The sequence below is a fragment of the Phascolarctos cinereus genome, unplaced genomic scaffold (assembly GCF_003287225.1).
Source record: "Phascolarctos cinereus isolate Bilbo 61053 unplaced genomic scaffold, phaCin_HiC Scaffold_4;HRSCAF=312, whole genome shotgun sequence".
In the NCBI taxonomy this organism is placed as follows: Eukaryota; Metazoa; Chordata; class Mammalia; order Diprotodontia; family Phascolarctidae; genus Phascolarctos; species Phascolarctos cinereus.
The window spans coordinates 408,959,703-408,977,776 of record NW_027555847.1 but is presented as its reverse complement, the minus strand read 5'-3'; positions in this window follow the sequence as shown (position 1 = coordinate 408,977,776).

Genomic DNA, 18,074 nt, shown 5'->3' with positions numbered 1-18,074 from the left:
GGAACTGTGACGAGGGCCGCTCTTGCCTTGTGACTGACCACCAGGGAGGGCTCTTGTCCATCCTGGAACTTCAACCCAGAACTGCTTATGGACAATAGACTTGTCAATCAGTGCCAGCAAAGGCATTGTAATCTCTCATAGTCTCTGAGCTGAGAGATCCTGAAACAGCTGCTGCTGGTGGTGTGGCTACTATTGCTGCTACCACATCTGTGGGCTTTGGACAGACTTCTCCTGCCAACCTCTTAAGTTTTCTTAGGTCAAAAAAAAGTCTCACCCTGACCTCTGCTGCTCCAAAAACTGATTTGAGGCATTATTTTAAAGTTGTTTGGAGGGGAGTGTTGGCTGCCCCAAATCTACCATCTTGGCTCCACCTTAGACCCATATCTTATACCATAACCCATAATAAAGTCAAAATGAATATATGACCTCAGCATTAAAGGTCACACTATTTAAAAAATCATAAGAGATCCAGATCAAGTACCTTTTATAGATATTACTACAGAGAGAATGCTTAACCAGATAAGGGATAAAGTCAATTACAAAATAAAATTAGATGATTTGAAATTTAAAAACTTTTGTCAGAACAAAATCAATGTAACTAGGATAAGAAGGAAATTGTTGATTGGGAGAAAAATCTCTGCATCAAATATTTTTGATAAGAGTTTGATATCTAAGATACATAGGCTACTAGAACAAATATATAGGATTAAGAGCCATTCTCTAATGAAGAAATGACCAAAGGCGATAGTTCTCAAAAGAATTGATAGTAGATCTTCATCTTGGCCACTGAGAATATGCTGAAAGGAGTGGGGAGGTGCTTAACATTACCATCTTTGACATAAGAGGCAGTTTCCTTATTCCCTTGTAAATTTTCCTCAGTAGGTTTATGTCCTATCCTCTCCTTCTTCTCCTTCCTCAGTTAGGAGAGAGATATGACATTTACCTCATTTGTTTATTCAAATAGTGAATTTTTTTATTATTATGTCCCCTTCCTTGATATTTATGTTGCTTCATGTTTATATTGTTTAATTAAATGCTGTGCTTTGGATTTATGGGCCAGGTTTGACAACAGAAAGAGAATATATTGGAAGGGGTGGGATTCTGGCAATGTGTTACATGATTGGTTATCTCAAAATATGCACACTAAGCATGGAAAAGCAAGGAATGCTTCATATGCCTCTCCAGCAATGGTTTCAGTTAACATTTTTAGTCCTAAACAAGTTTTAAGAGATCTCTTTTACCTTTTGTTTACTGGAGAATATACACATATCCAGCAATGTAAGAATCCACTTTCAATAAGTCCTCCCCTTCTGTCTGTGTACTTGCCTGCTCCAAATGGGTTTCATAAATAGTATCTAGATTCAGGCTCTCTAGCAAGTAACTAAAACAATAACTTAAGTTAAAAGTTATTGTAATAACTTTTAAAAATATTTTCTTTTTAATTTGTAGTTCATATAAATCAGGAAGTTATTTGTCACTGAAAAGATTTGGCAGCAGAAAGAATAAACAGATTTTATATGTTGATTTTTGTTTGGGGTGTGCTTCTGTTCTAGAGAACTCATTGGCTTTTAATGAACTTTGCCTCTCAGCTCTGAAGTATTTGTGATGGACTTTGTACCTTGTGGCTAACCAAAGGCTACTTCATTATATAACCAAGTGAAAACAGTTTATATGAAAGCAACTTATTGAGAGTTGACAAATTACAATAGATCATAGCTGGCTTTTGTAGGTGGGAACAGTTCCTAGAAGTAATCTACTGTACATATCACTTCAAAAAAGGACTCACTTGATGTACAATATAAAAAATAGAAAATTTTTACTTTTGGGGGTTAGGTTATTTTAAATGTCTTCTCTAAGTGTGTATCTGTGCATGTGTGTGTATTTTTTTAACTAAATATTATGTTCTAAAGTGAGGCAGGAATGAAGGGCATGTATGGAGATGCTAAAGTTGTCCACATTTGCCCCTAGTTGTTCTTAGGATAATCAGCTTCGAACTGGAAGGACACCAAGGGGCATCTAGTCCAACCTTTCATTTTACAGATAAAGAAACTGAGACCCAGAGACTCAAGTGACTTATCCAAGGTCACAAAGATAGTAAATGGTACAGCCAGGAAATGAACTCAGGTCATTTACGTCTAAGTCACAGGTGAGCAGAGAGTGTGGATCAAGATCTGCTAGGATACTCTAGAGCAGGTTTGCACAACATATGGTCCGTGGGCTTCTTGGAGCCAGCCAAAGGATTTCTCGCGGCCTGTGAAAAATTTAGGGTTGCCTACGTTCTAGTGACCCATGGCAACCAACCATCATCAGTCTGTCTCTAGTCTAACCTGTCTGTGGCCTGTAGAAGTTTAACCTATTTTAATTTTGGCCCCTACCTACTACGAATTTGTGCAGGTCTATACTAGAGTAAGCATTACCATCTGCCATTCTTTTTCTCCCTAGGAGAAGGGAAGTTGCATCACCAGGCAAATTGATGCACTTCACACATTGTCCAGACCCACATTACAATAGGCAAAAGTCAGTTTGACCAAATCAATAAAAAATAATGGTTGTGTTTGCTCAAGTAATCTTTATAAAAAATGGGAAGGCATCAAAGATGCAAAATTGTCCTCTGAAGTAAGCTGGAAACTTCTTAAGCTCAGAGAACATAATTTATTCTGCTTTTGTATCCACTTTGCTATAGAACATGTTGAGCAAATAATAGGAGCTCACTTAATGATGCGAAAGTATAGGTTTAATTTATATTGAACTTTATGGTTATACAAATGACCTACATTGATTCTTACAACAACCCTGTGAAGTAATAAAGCTATCCCTATTTTACAGATAAGAAAACTGAGACTCAAGGTTGATAAGTGACTTGCTTGTCATCACAGGGCAACAAGAAGCCAGGGCTTCAGTATTGGTCTTCTGATTCCCAGTTCAATACTTTTCTCACCATACCATCCTGCCTCTTATTGACAGTTAACTGATTGGAATGAATTTTTCTCTTTTAGAGGGATTATTTGGACATTGTGAAATGATAGTGTCAGATGCAATAACAAGGAATAATTAAGAACATGATAACCATGCATGTAAATAACCACTTATTTTAAGTTCTTAAGATAGAGATCGTTTTCATGGTTTGATTATAATCTATTCCTCATTGCTGCTGTCCAAGAACCACCTAGTTTTTCTTTTCATTAATAATACAATTAGTTAGTTGTTCATCAGCATTTACTTAACAATTGCTGCATGCATGGCTTCCCCATGGGTCTCAGGAGACATTAAGTGGCAGCGTCATCCTTTAGGTTGTGACACTTTTCATCACCCTAACCTAATTTTTTTTTAATGCAGAAATGTTTAAATTCATTCATGGTATGTAGTTGGGCACAGCTGAACTTTCTAAATAGGGAAAACTTATTAGACACTGGAATACAAACTTAGGGAAAAATCTATCTTCAGCAAGTTCGGTTAACAACCAGAAAACTAAATGAAAACTCTCTCAATCATTTATCATTTATTCATCTTTTTTGTTGCACAATTCATACATTTTCATGAACCTCTAAATTCCTTTACTGCTAATTTATGAATATAAGCAAAAACAAGTTTTAAATGGAAATGTTAATACTAAAAATAATTATTAAAATGAAGATATTGAGGATCCTAGCATATTATCTTCTGAATATGATTTTCCAGAAGTGATAGTTATAGTTTATTTAAGAGAACTGATACCAAACAGAATTGCAACACACTTGAGCATGTAATAACTCAGATTTATTATGAAAGCTTCATAGAATAAAAGGATCCAGGAGTCAGATTCTAGTCTAACTGTACTTCCATAGGAATCCCCTCTATTTTAACCCCTAAGTGGTCATTTGTACAATATCTCCTGAAGATCTCCAGTAAGGGGTGAGGAGCACATTACTCCTGATGTACACCATTCTATGTTTGGATAGTAGAATTTTAAAAAGAAGGGGGGAAAAAAGCTTTTTTTTTCCCTTCAAAGAGCCTAAATCTGCATCTGCAACTTCCATTGCTCTGAATTCTTTCTTCTGGGACCAACCAGACAAATCTAATTCAGCAAGTTTGTAAAGCAGCCCTTTGAAGAGAATAACTTCAGCCTTCAGCAGTTTTAATTTGTAATTATCTTGCCCTCTAGTGGCTTAATATGGAGACAGCTGAAAGAGACTATATCAAATTGCTATCTTTCTCATCTCTATCCCTAAGATTCTGTTGCTCATTTAGTTGTATGTGATTTGTAGATATCTAAGTTTCTAAAATTAGTACACAAAACTTCTCACTAACATGAAAGAAGGCATTAAATCATTAATTTATTCAATAAGCATCTATTGGGTAGGCATCCCTACCTAATCATTATTTCTCTGGTCAGCAGTGACTAGACTCCTTGAGAAGGCCTACAATAAGCACCTCCATTTGCTTTCTTCTCACTCTCTTGTTGAGTCTACATAGTCTTGCTTCTGATCTCGTAACTCAACCAAAAGTGCTCTTTCCAAGGTTACTAGTGGTCTCTCCTTTGCCAAATCCAATGACCATTCCTCCATCTTCATTCTTGACCTCTGTAGACTTTGATATCATTCATCACTCTCTTTTTGATAATCTCTTTCTAGATTTTCATGACCCTACTTTGTCTTTGTTTTCCTCTTACATATTAGACCACTCCTTCTCAGTTTCCTTTGAGGGATCTTTATCTACTCACAGCTACTAATTGTGGGTGGACCGCAGGGTTCTGTCCTGAGCCCTCTTCTCTTCTCTCTCTATGCTTTTTCACTTGATAGTTTCATCAACTCCCATCGACTTAATTATCATCTTTACGTTGGTGATTCTCAAATCTACTTAACTATCCCTAACCTCTTTGTTGATCTCCAGTCTTTCATCTACCTCTTAGACATCTCAAAATGGGTATTCCATAGACATCTTAAACTCAATATGCTCCAAATGAATTTTTTATCTTTCCCCCAAAACCCTCTTTCCTTCCAGACTTTCCTAATACTGTCAGAGCACCATCATCTCAATTATCCAGGCTCACAACCTATATGTTATCCTTGACAATTCACTCCCATTTCCCATATTTGATCTGTTGCCAAGTTGTATTGATTCTCCTTTTATAACATCTATAGTTTAAGCCCCCTTCTCTTTTTAAAAAACTTATTTTAAATTTTTTTTAATTTTAAACTTATATACAAAATAAGAAAAGAAACAAACTTAAATACTAAAACTTAAATACAAATTAAGAAAAGAAAAAAATTGCCATGTATGCAGCAGAACATAAGAGGAGATTCAAAATATAAAGCAATACATTTCCATTTCAAGAAAACCTTTATAATAACTACTACACATTGTGTTCAGCCTTGTCTATCTTTTCTTTTCTTCCTTGCAGGTTTTATTTTGTTCTTTGCTGTGCATTTTTAACTTTGTTCTTGTTTTCTCCCTTCCTCCCCACCAAGAAGGCTACAATTAAGCACAGGTATATATATATATATATATACATATATATATATATGTATATATATATATATATATGTATATATATATGTACATGCAGAAATACATACACACTTACACAGACATACATATATAGATATCAATAATACACACATATATATACATCCAAATGCTTCTAGGTAAGACCATATTATACTTGCTTGTGCTCTGTTTCTCTGAAGGTGGATAACATCTTCCTTCTTAAGTCCAAGTCTTTACATATTTTTCAAAATCTACCAACTCATCATTTCCTACACCATAACACTATTCCAACCTTGTACCATCTAGTTATTTTAAATAGTCTAAAACAATATTGATTAATATGGCTGACATAGTGTAGTTTCCCTGTTTTTCCCTTTTGATTAAATATATTTTAGCTTTAACTTTGTCTGAGATCAAAATTACTAGCCCTGCTTATTTTTCCCTGATAAATTCTACTCTTGATCTTTGTGTGTATCTCTTATTTCCTATCTCTCCTGAATTCTGTACTTACTTCTACCTGTTACCTTGCCCTTCTATTGCTTAATCTGCCTCAGCTCCAAGAATCCCTCCCTGAACTCTCCCCTGACCTTTTCCTCTGATTTTAGAAGACTTTCATAACCTTCCAAATATATCTGATATTCCTACTTTGTGCCATTCCCATTAATCTAGATACCCTTCTATAACCTATCCTTATCCTATTCCCTCATCCTCTTGTTTCTTTATGAATTTAGAAGACTTTTATTCCCTTCTAAATGTATATGTTGTTCTCTCTTTAACCCAGATCTTTAACCCAGTAAGGTTCCCTCCAGAAATCTCTACCCCTTCCCTATCTCCTTAGCCTTTTATTTCTTTATGAATTTAGAAGACTTTTCTGCCCTTCTAGATATATATATATATATATATATATATAATATATATATATATATATATATATATATATATATGTACGTTTGGGACAGTAACCACCTAAATCAAGAGTTTGGAGTCTGAATCAGAGATCAGAAAAGGTCTTTATTCTTTCTCACGAGAAAGGGTACCGTCCCTAGTCTCCATTGCCAGCTAGGAGGGTTCCAGTTGGGAGCCACACTGTTGGCTTTTTATCCCCTAACTCGATGCCCCCTCCCACTCTCTTACCCCTTTATCCTTTGACTGGGAACTCAGGGCGTACATTCTAAATGTGGCAGCTAATACCCAATAGAAGTAAACATGCCCATGTTTGGACTAGGTGCATATGTGTACTAGGAGGTAGGAGCGACCAGGCATCGAGCTCCCCCACCCATGCTGACGTGGTGCTCGAGAAACAGAAACTTATCAGGGAAAATGGAAACTTAACTCAAGGCGTTTTGGAGGAACGAAACTTAGGCCTGTGGGAACTGCACTGCAGGCCATCTCTCACACTGAGGCAGAGTGCAGGAGAGAGACAGGAGCGTAGCAGGGAGGTAAGAGTATAGCAGGGAGATGCTAATGAGGGAGCTTCACTGTGAGCCATCCCTCACCTGTATCATTCCCTCTTTAAGCCATTCCCAATGACAGCAGGGTTCCAGAACTACCAGCCTCCTCCCCCATTTAATTCCTCTGTTATCAGTTCTTCCTCTTACACCTCATTTGTATAAGATAATTAACTCTTTTTACCTTTTCCTAGGCAGTATTACTTTTTGGAATCACATCATATTCAGCTCTGCTCCAATCTTTCTTTCCAACTACCCAATTACTAGTTATTTGGTATTATTGATTACTAAGTTACAGTTTACATTTTGCCCTTCTCTTTTGATACTACCATTCCCTTGTTACAGGTCCCCATCACCTCACACTTAGACTATTCTAATAGCCTGCTGGTTGGTCTCCTTGCCACAGTCCATTCAGTCTCTCTAATCCAGTCTACTCTGGACTCAGTAACCTTCCTAAAGCATAGTCTGACCATATCACTTCCCTACTCAGCAAACTCCAGTGGCTCCCTATCACCTCCTGAATCAAATAAAATTATCTGTTTGGTATCCAGAACTCTTTCTAACCTGCCCCTCTTACATTTCGAGTCTTCTTACTCCTTAAACTTCCTCCTCCCCTCTGGCCAAACCACATACTTATCTAGCCAGTGATAATGGCCACCTTGCTGTTCCTCAAAAAAAAGATGCTCCATCTCCTGACTCTGGACATTTGCACTGGCTTTCCCCCAAGCCTGGAACTCTCACCTATTTCAATTCAACCTTTTTGCTTCTCTCATTTTCTTCAAGTCCCAGCTAAAATCACACCTAATGCAGAAAGCCTTTCCTGATCTCTCTTCATTGTAGCATCTTCTGTTGATTATTTCCAATTTGTCATATATATTATTTGTACATAGTTTTTTGCATGTTGACACTGTCACTGGATTGTGAGCTCCTCTAGAGCAGGGACTGTCTTTTACCTTTTTTTGTATCCCCAGTGCTTATCACCGTCCCTAGCACATAGTAGGAACTTAATAAGTGTTTGTTGATTGACTAATAACTATATAAAATATTTTAAAAGAAATTTAAATAGCACCATATTTAAAGGGAGGGAAGCTGATAAATTAGGAACCAGGCTGGCAGATTTGTAGGTTTTCCCCATGGGGGGCAGTGAATGATGAGGCTGGCCATACTTAAATGTCAAAGTCTAAGAGGCAGCCCTGGTGTGTAGCTGAGCCTCCATCAGTGTGCTTTTCATTAACACAAAATTCATCTCAATAATATCTGTGACTCAAACATGAAACATTTACTAATTGAGAAGACAAAAATAAGAGCAATAAAAATATTTACTCAGTAGAAGTCAAAGAAGAAATAATAAAACTATGTCTACCCACAAACCTTGGTCATACTGTTCTACCAATGTCCACAGTATCAACGGGAGAAAGTAGATGCATACTTAGAGAAACCCAGTAGGGAAGCACATAAGTAGAGAAACCCATGTGCCTTGGGGCAGCTCACAACCCTGAAAGCCAAGCCTTGATGCCCTCAGTCCAGGGGTGGGGAACCTGCAGCCTCAAGGCCACATGTGGTCCTCTAGGTCCTTTGATTGAATCCAAACTTTTAAGTTTGAGGACCTAGAAGACCACATGTGGCCTTATAGGTTCCCCACCCCTGCAAGTCTTTTTAAAGCACAATCTATATTGTAAACTACCTATAGATATGATTCTCACTTACCTGTTCACTTTCTGATCTTTATAGCTCTCCTGCTGGGCAAACCTTTTTCTCTGCTAGCAGGTGTTGCTATCTGACAAGAAACTTAGGGTGCAAGGTGGGGGAAAAATGTAAGTCACTTGATCTTCTTCTCCTTTTTACTATAGTAATGTGGGATGGCAGATTCTTTCCATACCACAACTTTCTCTACACATCTAACCTACCACTTGCTTGGAAACCAGAGATTCCCTGAGGTTCCTCAGTTCTAAGCCAGTCAGTTAACATTTATTAACACTTATGATGTGCCAGGCACTGTGCTAAGCACAGTGATATGAAGAAAGATAAGGAAATGGAGATATCCATTGTCCACTGCTTTCTCAAGGAGTTTAGCGACAAAAAGGAGGAGAGATATGGGACAATAGTTAGCAGTGATAGATGGTTCAAATGAGGTTCTTTGAGAATGGGGTGACATGGGCATGTTTGTAGGCAGTAGGGATGGGAGCGGGGAACAGCATTTATTAAGTACCTGCTATCTGCCAGGCACTTTACAAATATCTCATTTCATTTTCAAAACAACTCTGAGAGGTAAATGCTATCATTATTCCCATTTTACAATTGAGGAAATTGAGGCTGATGGAGGTGAAGTGTCTCACCCAGGGTCACAGCTAATAAGTGTCTGAGATTGTATCTGAACTCAAGTCTTCCTTAGACAGAAGGGCAGCTAAGTGGTACAGTGGATAGAGTGCCAAGCCGGAAGTCAGGAAGACTCATCTTCCTGAGTTCAAATCTGGCCTCAGACACTTACTAGCTGTGTGACTGGGCAAGTCACTTAACCCTGTTCGCCTTAGTTTCCTCATCTGTAAGATGAACTGGAGGAGGAAATGGCAAACCACTCTAGTATCTTTGCCAAGAAAGCTCCAATAGGATCACAAAGAGTCAGACATAACTGAAGAAAAAAATGACTAAACAGCAAAAAAAGGAGAAATTGAAGATAAGTGAGAGAGTAGGGATGATAGAGGGTGCAGTCCTGTGGAGAATATAGGATGAAATGGGATCACTTACGCATTTGCCTTGGCAAGGAGAAGAATCACTTCATTATGTGAGAGAGGGATGAAGGAGGAGATAGTGGCAGAGGGCATCTCTGAGTGATGTAAGATGAGAAGGAGGGAAAAAGAGGGAGCTCTTGACAAATAGTCTCATTTTTTTTTTAGTAAAATATGAGGAAAAGTTTCCAGCATAGGGTCGGGGCAGGTGGAGGGGAGGGCTCAGGGAATGGATTAGGAGAAGGTTTAAGGAGGTATGCAAAAGTTTGGAAATGCTGCTGTGCTGAGCAGCATCCTGAGTTAAACTGTGTAATAAGATTACCTTGCAGCACTGAGGGCCCAGCTGAGGTTATGTAAAATAAATTATTTGTAGTGAACATAGTTGGCACTATTTCATTTTTTCCCCAGCTTCATTCAGAAGCACATTTGTAGGAATGAAGTGGGATTGATCCAATTTGATGCCTTGCAGGACAGGATTAGCAATACGATAAGGGATGAGGGACACAAGAGAAGAATGCAGTCTAGAGTTAAACTGGTTTACTAAGTGGTCGAGATGGGAAACGGAGGAGAATGTCATTAGTGTAGAGGTGATGTCCTGAGAAAGAACTGAGTGGTTAAGGGATTAGAAATTAGGATACTGAAAAAAGAGTAAAATTTGATATTAATATGTAGAGGGAGAGGTGAAAATCCAATAGATTGAGATTAAATAAATGAAATTTAGACTTTATGGACATGGAAGTAGTTCATTTATGGGTAATGGCAAGATGAAGGACATGACCATCTTTGTCTATGACTGAGCTAGGGTGGAAAAGTAGATCATATGACATGAGTAAATTGAGGAACTAGTTGGTTAGGATTTTAGAGGCAGTATCAGTATGTATATTGAAGTCTCCTGTTATGAGGGCAGGAGTTGAAAAGGAAAGACAGTGAGTCAGGTACAAACTGACTCAGTCCAGTGGGTGCAATGACCTAGATTCATGTAGAATGTCTGTTTTATTTAATATCTCATAAAATTATAAATAAACATCCCATGAGCTTCTCTGTCATTTTCATCTTGAAGCCCCCAAGCCAAGATTAAATCTTCACTATTTTCAAACCCCTGTCATGTCTTAGATTTATCTAAGTTAATCACTGATATCCTCTTTTCCCCTTTCCCCCTGCATGCAATTAATACAGAGACATGCATCTCAAAGCAATAGTGGTTGATCACAGTTTTATGTCAAGATCAGTATATATGTAAAGATACAAATTAAATCAAAGGTTATGAACAGAGTTTAAAAAAATAGAGAAACCTTGGATTAAATATTTGTCATCTGCAGATGAAGGTAGGGCTAGAGATCAGGGGAACTGAAGCACTTCTCAATCACTAAGAGAGAAATGGTTCAGTAACAATCCATAGAATTCTTTTTAGATATTATTGATGCTTCCTATCTTTTATTTCCTCACATCCAAGGCTCCCATTGGACTCTCACTTGAAAACAAAAATCACACCCATCTAAAAATGATACATGCTATAAAAACCACCTACTTTATTAAAGTCTGTATTGGGCGACATCTGAACATAAGGAACCCAATTCACGAGCTTTGGGGAAGTATTGTGCAAAAAAAACCATTTCCTCCATAGTGAGCCATCAAAACTGTGGGAATGTGGTGGTCAGCGCATGAATAGTTCCTTTTACACAAGATATCATTCTGCTTCTGTGTTTTTTTAAATTGTTCATTTAAATTTTTGTATTTGGGCCTGTGACTTATAATTAGGCTCCTGCTTCTGTCTTTTTTTTTTTTTCTTCTGGTCTTCTAGGTTTTGCCTAGGGAAGCTGGGTGGTGCAGTGCAGTGCGCCACACCTGGAGTCAGGAACACCTGAGTTCGAATCTGGCCTCAGACAGTTACTAGCTGTTTGACTCTAGGCAAGTTACTTAACCCTGTTTGCCTCAGTTTCCTCATCTGTAAAGTGAACTGGAGAAAGAAATGGCAAACTATTCCAGTATCTTTGCCAAGAAAACCCCAAATGGGGTCAGGAAGAGTTGGACTCAGCTAAACTACAACAAAAGTTTTTGAAGCTGAGAGCTACTAGCCTCGGTTTCCAGTTTACCGGTGTTTACAAGTTTTTTTTTTTTTTTGTAATTAAGAAAGCGTCTCAGTTGATTTTTCCTGCTACTTTGTCATCATTAGTATTAGGAATTTGGTCAGTCCTCTTTAAGAAAAAGTATGTTGCTCAGAGATCCAAAACAATCTTCTTCACCAGATTTTAGAAGTTGTCCCTCCTTTGGTGGTGGAAGGGGAGGGGCAATGGGCTCACGACTGGGCATTTCTCACCCCCACCCCACTTCCATCAGAGATCTTTTACTAAGTGGAGCAGTGAATAGGGCTAAGCTCTAATTGCATCCACACCCTGTGGTTAGTTTCCATTCAATGCATTTGCCTTTGCCTTGCTTCACTATGAAACCTGAATTCCTGCTGCAGTACAATTCATAAAGTCCCAACATGATGAACATTGCTATGGCCTCACAGTTTTCAACATCCCCAGGTCCTCCAAGGGCAAGAAGAGAATGCTGTCTGCCTATGACAATAATTTCTAGAATTCACAGTAAATTTCAGAACATTTTCCCCTGCCCATGGGGAAATCAATCCAAAAATCTAGTTACACATGGAATAAAGTATATCTGAGCCCTACCCATGGAACTGGGGAGACCTTATTATAATCATGGGGCAAGTCCACTGGACTACCTCTTCTTGCTTTGTCCTTGAAGATCAGTGTTTAGTGATATTCCTGGTTTGGGCTTTTCATTGTTGATTGATTTTTGAGATATTACCTGTTGAGGTCTAGGGGTGCTGGGACCCCAGAATTCAAGGGCAGGCGATGAGGCATTCCTGCCTTGAATGAATTCAACCCAAGCCTTCTTTCAGCAAAGACAAGGTTTATTAGAACACCAGTCCAGGTGGGCGAGATACTAAGAATCCACCCTATGGGCTAGATTTTAAGAATCTGAGCCTTTGTAAGGAGAATACAACCTGGCCAGGCTCTTAAAGAATATGAGCAATTTAATGGGGACAAGACGGACACTTATATACAATGGTCAAGGAGCGGCCAATAGCTAGGATGACTACAAAGTGCCACAGGGCCAGGTGCCTCAGGCGAATGCTAGGGACCTAGGCCAAGTGGAAGGGGTCTAGATGGAATTAAGGGTGGGAAGTGACCTGGGGCCATCCAGACAATGAAGCGCTAGGCTAGGTTAGAGGTAACAGAATTGGAGGTTTGGGCATAGGCTACAATGAAAGACCTGTTGAAAGAATTATAGCCTCAGGCAAATACCAGAGACTTGGCCATGAGGAAAAGTTCAAAGAAAGTTGGGGGGGGGGGTCTCCCAGGCCCCATACCCTATCATTACCCACTGTATAAATTTGGGTATGGATACTGTTCTCTAGTTTTGGAGGTTATTGCTGGGGAAGTGTATGCTATACTAACATCCTTCACTTGTTCCTGGGAAAAATGATTTTATTTAATAATCTAATTGCTTAATAATAATCTAATCTAAAAACTAATTATTAATAATAGAGAGACACCAGATTTATCCCTTTCAGAAACCTTATTCCCTATTAGGCCAAGCCAGCATCTGAAAGACATTGCTAATAACGAGATTGAGCTAACTTTCTTCTCTGCCATTTCTTTGCCTTGTGTTCAACTGAGTTCTGGCAATGTGAAAGGCAGTATGAGGAAGGACCGTGAGGTGTTAGTCCTAGGGACTATATGGCCCCCAGAAACAAGGCCTCCTCAGCCTTTTCATTCATTCCTTTTCATTGTGGATGCAGGGAGGAGAAACTCCAACCCCAGGAAAGTGAGTCATAGAAATCCAGGGGTCTGAATATAAGTTGGATATTGTGGCTACTCAGTATCAGTGCTCTGAACAGAGTGGTCTTTGAGAACAATCCAGCGTGAGGACACATCCAGGGGTAGTGGGGATGGGATCTGAACCCCTAACAGGAAAAGACTATGTCTTTGGGATCTGGACCCCAAATAGGAAAAGCCCTAGACTTTCCCACATGGCCAAATCTCTGGCGTTCAGCCTGAGGCTATAATCCTACAAACTGGCCTTTCATTATCACTATGCCCAATCTCCCAATTTTCTGTTACCTTTAACCTAGCCTAGCCTTCCATTGTCTTACCTCCCTATGGCCCCAGCCACTTCCCACCCTTAATCCTATCTAGGCTCCATTCTCCCTTGGCCATGTGGTCCAGGTCCATGGCGTTCTGTTACCTCACAGTCACCCCAGACTACTTGTCCACTCTTAGATCCCTCCCACAGTCTTTCTGTATGTAAGGTCCATCTGGCCTCCGTTAAGGTGTTCAGATTCTTAAAAACTGGCCCCCTTGCATTGCCATACAAATGCTTAGATTCTTTAAAAGTCTGGCCAATATAGTGGATTCATTAAATCTCACCCACCCCTGATTGATGTTCTAATAAACCTTGTCTTTGGCTGAGAGAAGGCTTGGGTCGAATTCATTTGGACAGGACCCGTGTGTAATGATTTTTAGGTGCCAGCACACATAAACCTCTAAACCTCAACAATGCTACCTTTGGACATGAACTTGGTGGGACCAATGCTAAGTAGGAAATTTTGATCCTGTTTCCCCAGAGACAACAGTGCTATGGAGGAGAATATGCCCTGGTGGTATTGGGGAAAATGTGCATTAGTTTTTAATATATATTTGAAATGTATCTTTGTAAAAGCCAGTCTATGTTAAGTAGTTAAAGGGAATTAGGGTGCTAATTATTTCCCCCTAACAAATGGGAGGAAGCAGCCAGTAGGGGCTCAAGTAAAGAAACCACCTCCCAATTTTTTATGGTACCCTAACCTACTGAGGCAGAGTTGTCCTTACCCTCTTTGGTCCTGAAATCAACATTTGCATTACACCATGAAAAAAATGAAGAACAAAATAAAAGTAGAAGTCTAATATTCAACCAAGCAATCACCTATCACAGTGTCTCAAAAGCTAAAAATAGTAAGCTTTCATAGCTTCAAACTTTCACTAAAATTTTTGGGATACCATGTATTAGCAAATACACATAAAGTAGGTGATTAATTTGCTGTTGAAAACCAAGTATCACAGTAGCATATCAATGGAAAAGAGAGGTGTCCTAGGAATTCTAATTCCAAGTAAAGTAAGGCTGATATGTTGTTATTTCTCAGCTGCTCACCATAAGCTGGTTACTTGCCGCAGATGGGGCTCTTTGGGATGCCTGGTGACAGTTTTTAGGTGGAGTTCCAGAGAACCTGTTTTGGAGGTTGGGGCCTAGAGCTTCCTAGTGCCAAAACGAGTTCATAGTAAGGAATCTCCACTTAGTTATAACCTCAAAGTATAGTTTTATGATATTGAAGATACCAGATGTGAAATAAAGTACTAACTTTCAGTAACAGTGTCTCCTCATACATATCTCCTTTGTTTTTCACTGACCATTCCCCATGCCTGGAATACCTTCCCTTCTCACCTCTGCCTCCAGGTTTCCCTGGTCTCTTTCAAGATTCAGCTCAATTGGGGGCAGCTAGGTGGTGCAGTGGATAGAGCACCAGCCCTGGATTCAGGAGGACCTGAGTTCAAATTCAGCCTCAGACATATAACACTTATTAGCTGTGTGAGCTTGGGCAAGTCACTTAACCCCATTGCCTAACCAAAAAAAAGATTCAGCTTAATTCTACCTTCTGCAAGAGACCCTTCCAATTGAATATCCATACCCCACTTCATTTGCCCGTCTCCCTCATCCCTTGTGTGTGAGGGGGGAAGACACCTTGCTTGTTACATTATCTCCCATTTACACTGTATATATCTTATATGTACAATTGTGGGTATGCCGTTTCCCCCATTGGAATGTGAACTTATAAAAGGTAGCAATTGTGTTTTTGCCTTTCTTTGTATCCCCAGTGCTTGTAGTAGGTGCTTAATAATGCTTGTGGATTGACTTTCAGAAAACGTGTTCCAGAAGACCAAAGGTAAACTTCAGCTGAACTGATAAAATTGAGTAAAGGCAAAGGTCAAGTGAAACCTGCTAGTTCTGCTAAAAAAAAAAAAAAACCAAACAAAAACAAAACAAACAAAAAACCCAGTATGTTTTAACCTCAAGGCAAGGCCAGAAAGGTATGCTATTGGACCTGTTCTCTAAACAAACTCCGGGAAAGAATTTCTTATCAGAAATGAGACCAGACAGAGACAGGTTTAGGTATATCCCCCAAACAATCCAGGGAGGAGAGATTTTAGTGGGCAGTGGAAATTTACTGAAAGAGGAAGCTGACTTCCTGATCATTTACAAGCAGAGACTTCTAAGGGAGGCCTGAAGAAGTAAGCCGAGGGAATCATTGAGGGGTGTCTTTTGGTACAAGAGACAGGATAATTTCTAAAAACCTGTGAGGAGGAGAGTTAGACTTTTGTAATCATTGCTCAGCAGTCTTCAAGAGGATGGATGACATGGCTTTAATTTGCCTTTAGTTACTAACTAGTTGGTGAGTAATATATGCCTGCTAGTAAAAAGGCTTGTATTACTGTAATTATAAGATTTAAATTTGACTGAATTGATGTGAAACTTTGAAATAAATTTTCAAAGTTGGTTCATTTCATCATAGGATTTACAGCCCTGATATGACGCTGTGTATAAAGAGGTGGGAAAGAGGTGATTGTATCTACTCTAATCAATGTTTCGGTTCTTTAACTGGAAGCTGATATATTTAGAGTTTTCTTGAAACTGACAATTTAGCGTTAAGAATAGGGTTCATTTCAGGCAGAAGTAAGACTTCCTCTTTGTGAGACCTAGATTAAATTTTAGAATTCAGCCCAGCTGGGGGGAGCTAAGTAAGAAAAGCAGTAATAATGTAGTGAAAGGAAATGGGATTATGGAAGAGACAGGGATATCTTCAGGACCTTTCATCTCTTTAAAGATAAATGAACTATACCCAGATTTGCTTGAAATGGCATCCAGTTTGAGAACAACAATAATAACTAGTTTTAACAAGTATGAAAATTTTTCTGTTAAATATGGGTCTCACAGCTGGAGACTTCAAAGAAAGGGGCTGCTAGGCCTGTATTTTAGGAAGTTGGAACTCAGTTGAAGTGGTGTGGTATAGGAAAAAGAACACTGGGCCTGGGTCCCAACATTGTCGCTAACTATGGGACTTAAGATAACTCACTTAACCCTTTGTGCCTCAGATTCCTTATAACTAAAATGATCAGTAAGGTCCTTTCAAATTTTAAGATTCTTTGAGTCTAAATGATATAAGCAGGTTCAGCCTTCTGCATATTAAACTGGCAAAATAGAAATTTTAGGTTAATGAGGGAGGTATCTTTGAAAGCCTGGCATTTCAACTATGCTTAAATCAAACCAGGAAGGCAGCTTCCTACTCCATCTACACATAGGGGCAGCCTAGCAAACCGTAGAATCAGTAGGAACCTTAGAGTTCAGCTAGACCAACCCCTTTATTTTACAGAAGAGGAAACTAAGATAGATTAAGTGACTTTCCCAAGTTAACTGACTTACAACTAGTAACAGATCTGTATTTCCAGCTCAAGTTCTCTGATTACAGATCCAGGTTTCTCTCCAATGATGTTCCTTCCCTCAAAGTGGCTTACTGTCTGCTAAAAGAGCTTACATCTTTTTTTTTTCATGCTTCTTATATACTGGAGAGAGAGCATAAAGATGAGGAAAGAGTAAAAAGATACCCCATTCCTTTAAAATGTGAGTGATAATAGAATCTGATGAGATCTTACAAGGTGATAAGGATAGCCCAATAATAAGCTTCCTGGATGGTGGTACAGAAGTCAGAGAAGACCCAAAGTAATGCAATCAGGTGAGAAATGAGGATTTACCTGCAATGTCTTTGACATTTTATTGGTCTTTTGTTACTTTTTTTCTTTTTTACTCTCTATCCCCCCTTCCCTTGCTTTTCAGCTTTCTTATATGTTTTTTTCTTTTCTCATTTGAGGGCAGGAACTGCCTTTTTTTTTTTTTATTTGTATCCCCAGCATTTAGCACTGTGCCTGCCACTTAGTAGGTTTTTATTAGTGTTTCTTGGTTTGGTATGATTGATTCAATAAGATGCCACACCCTGATGCATTTTATCAGGTGAAAACAAATCTCAATCAAGGACTTTAAGAGGGTAAAGTCATTGAATAAACTGGAGTGATGTTGACAGGAAGAGAATTTAGATTAACTGTGGAAACTTGGTTAGGCCCTATGGGTTGTGTGTAAAATAGAACAGCTCAGAACCCAGGCTATTTCACATTTGGAGGAGCAAGGTGGAAGGAATAGAGGTGAATTGGGAAGAACAAGTAGCTCAGAGGCAACCAGCAAAAGGAGGAAGAAAAAGTAATAATAATTATATATTATATGATACATTGTAATAATATTTAATATATTTATTAATAATCTAATAATTGTATTATAATAA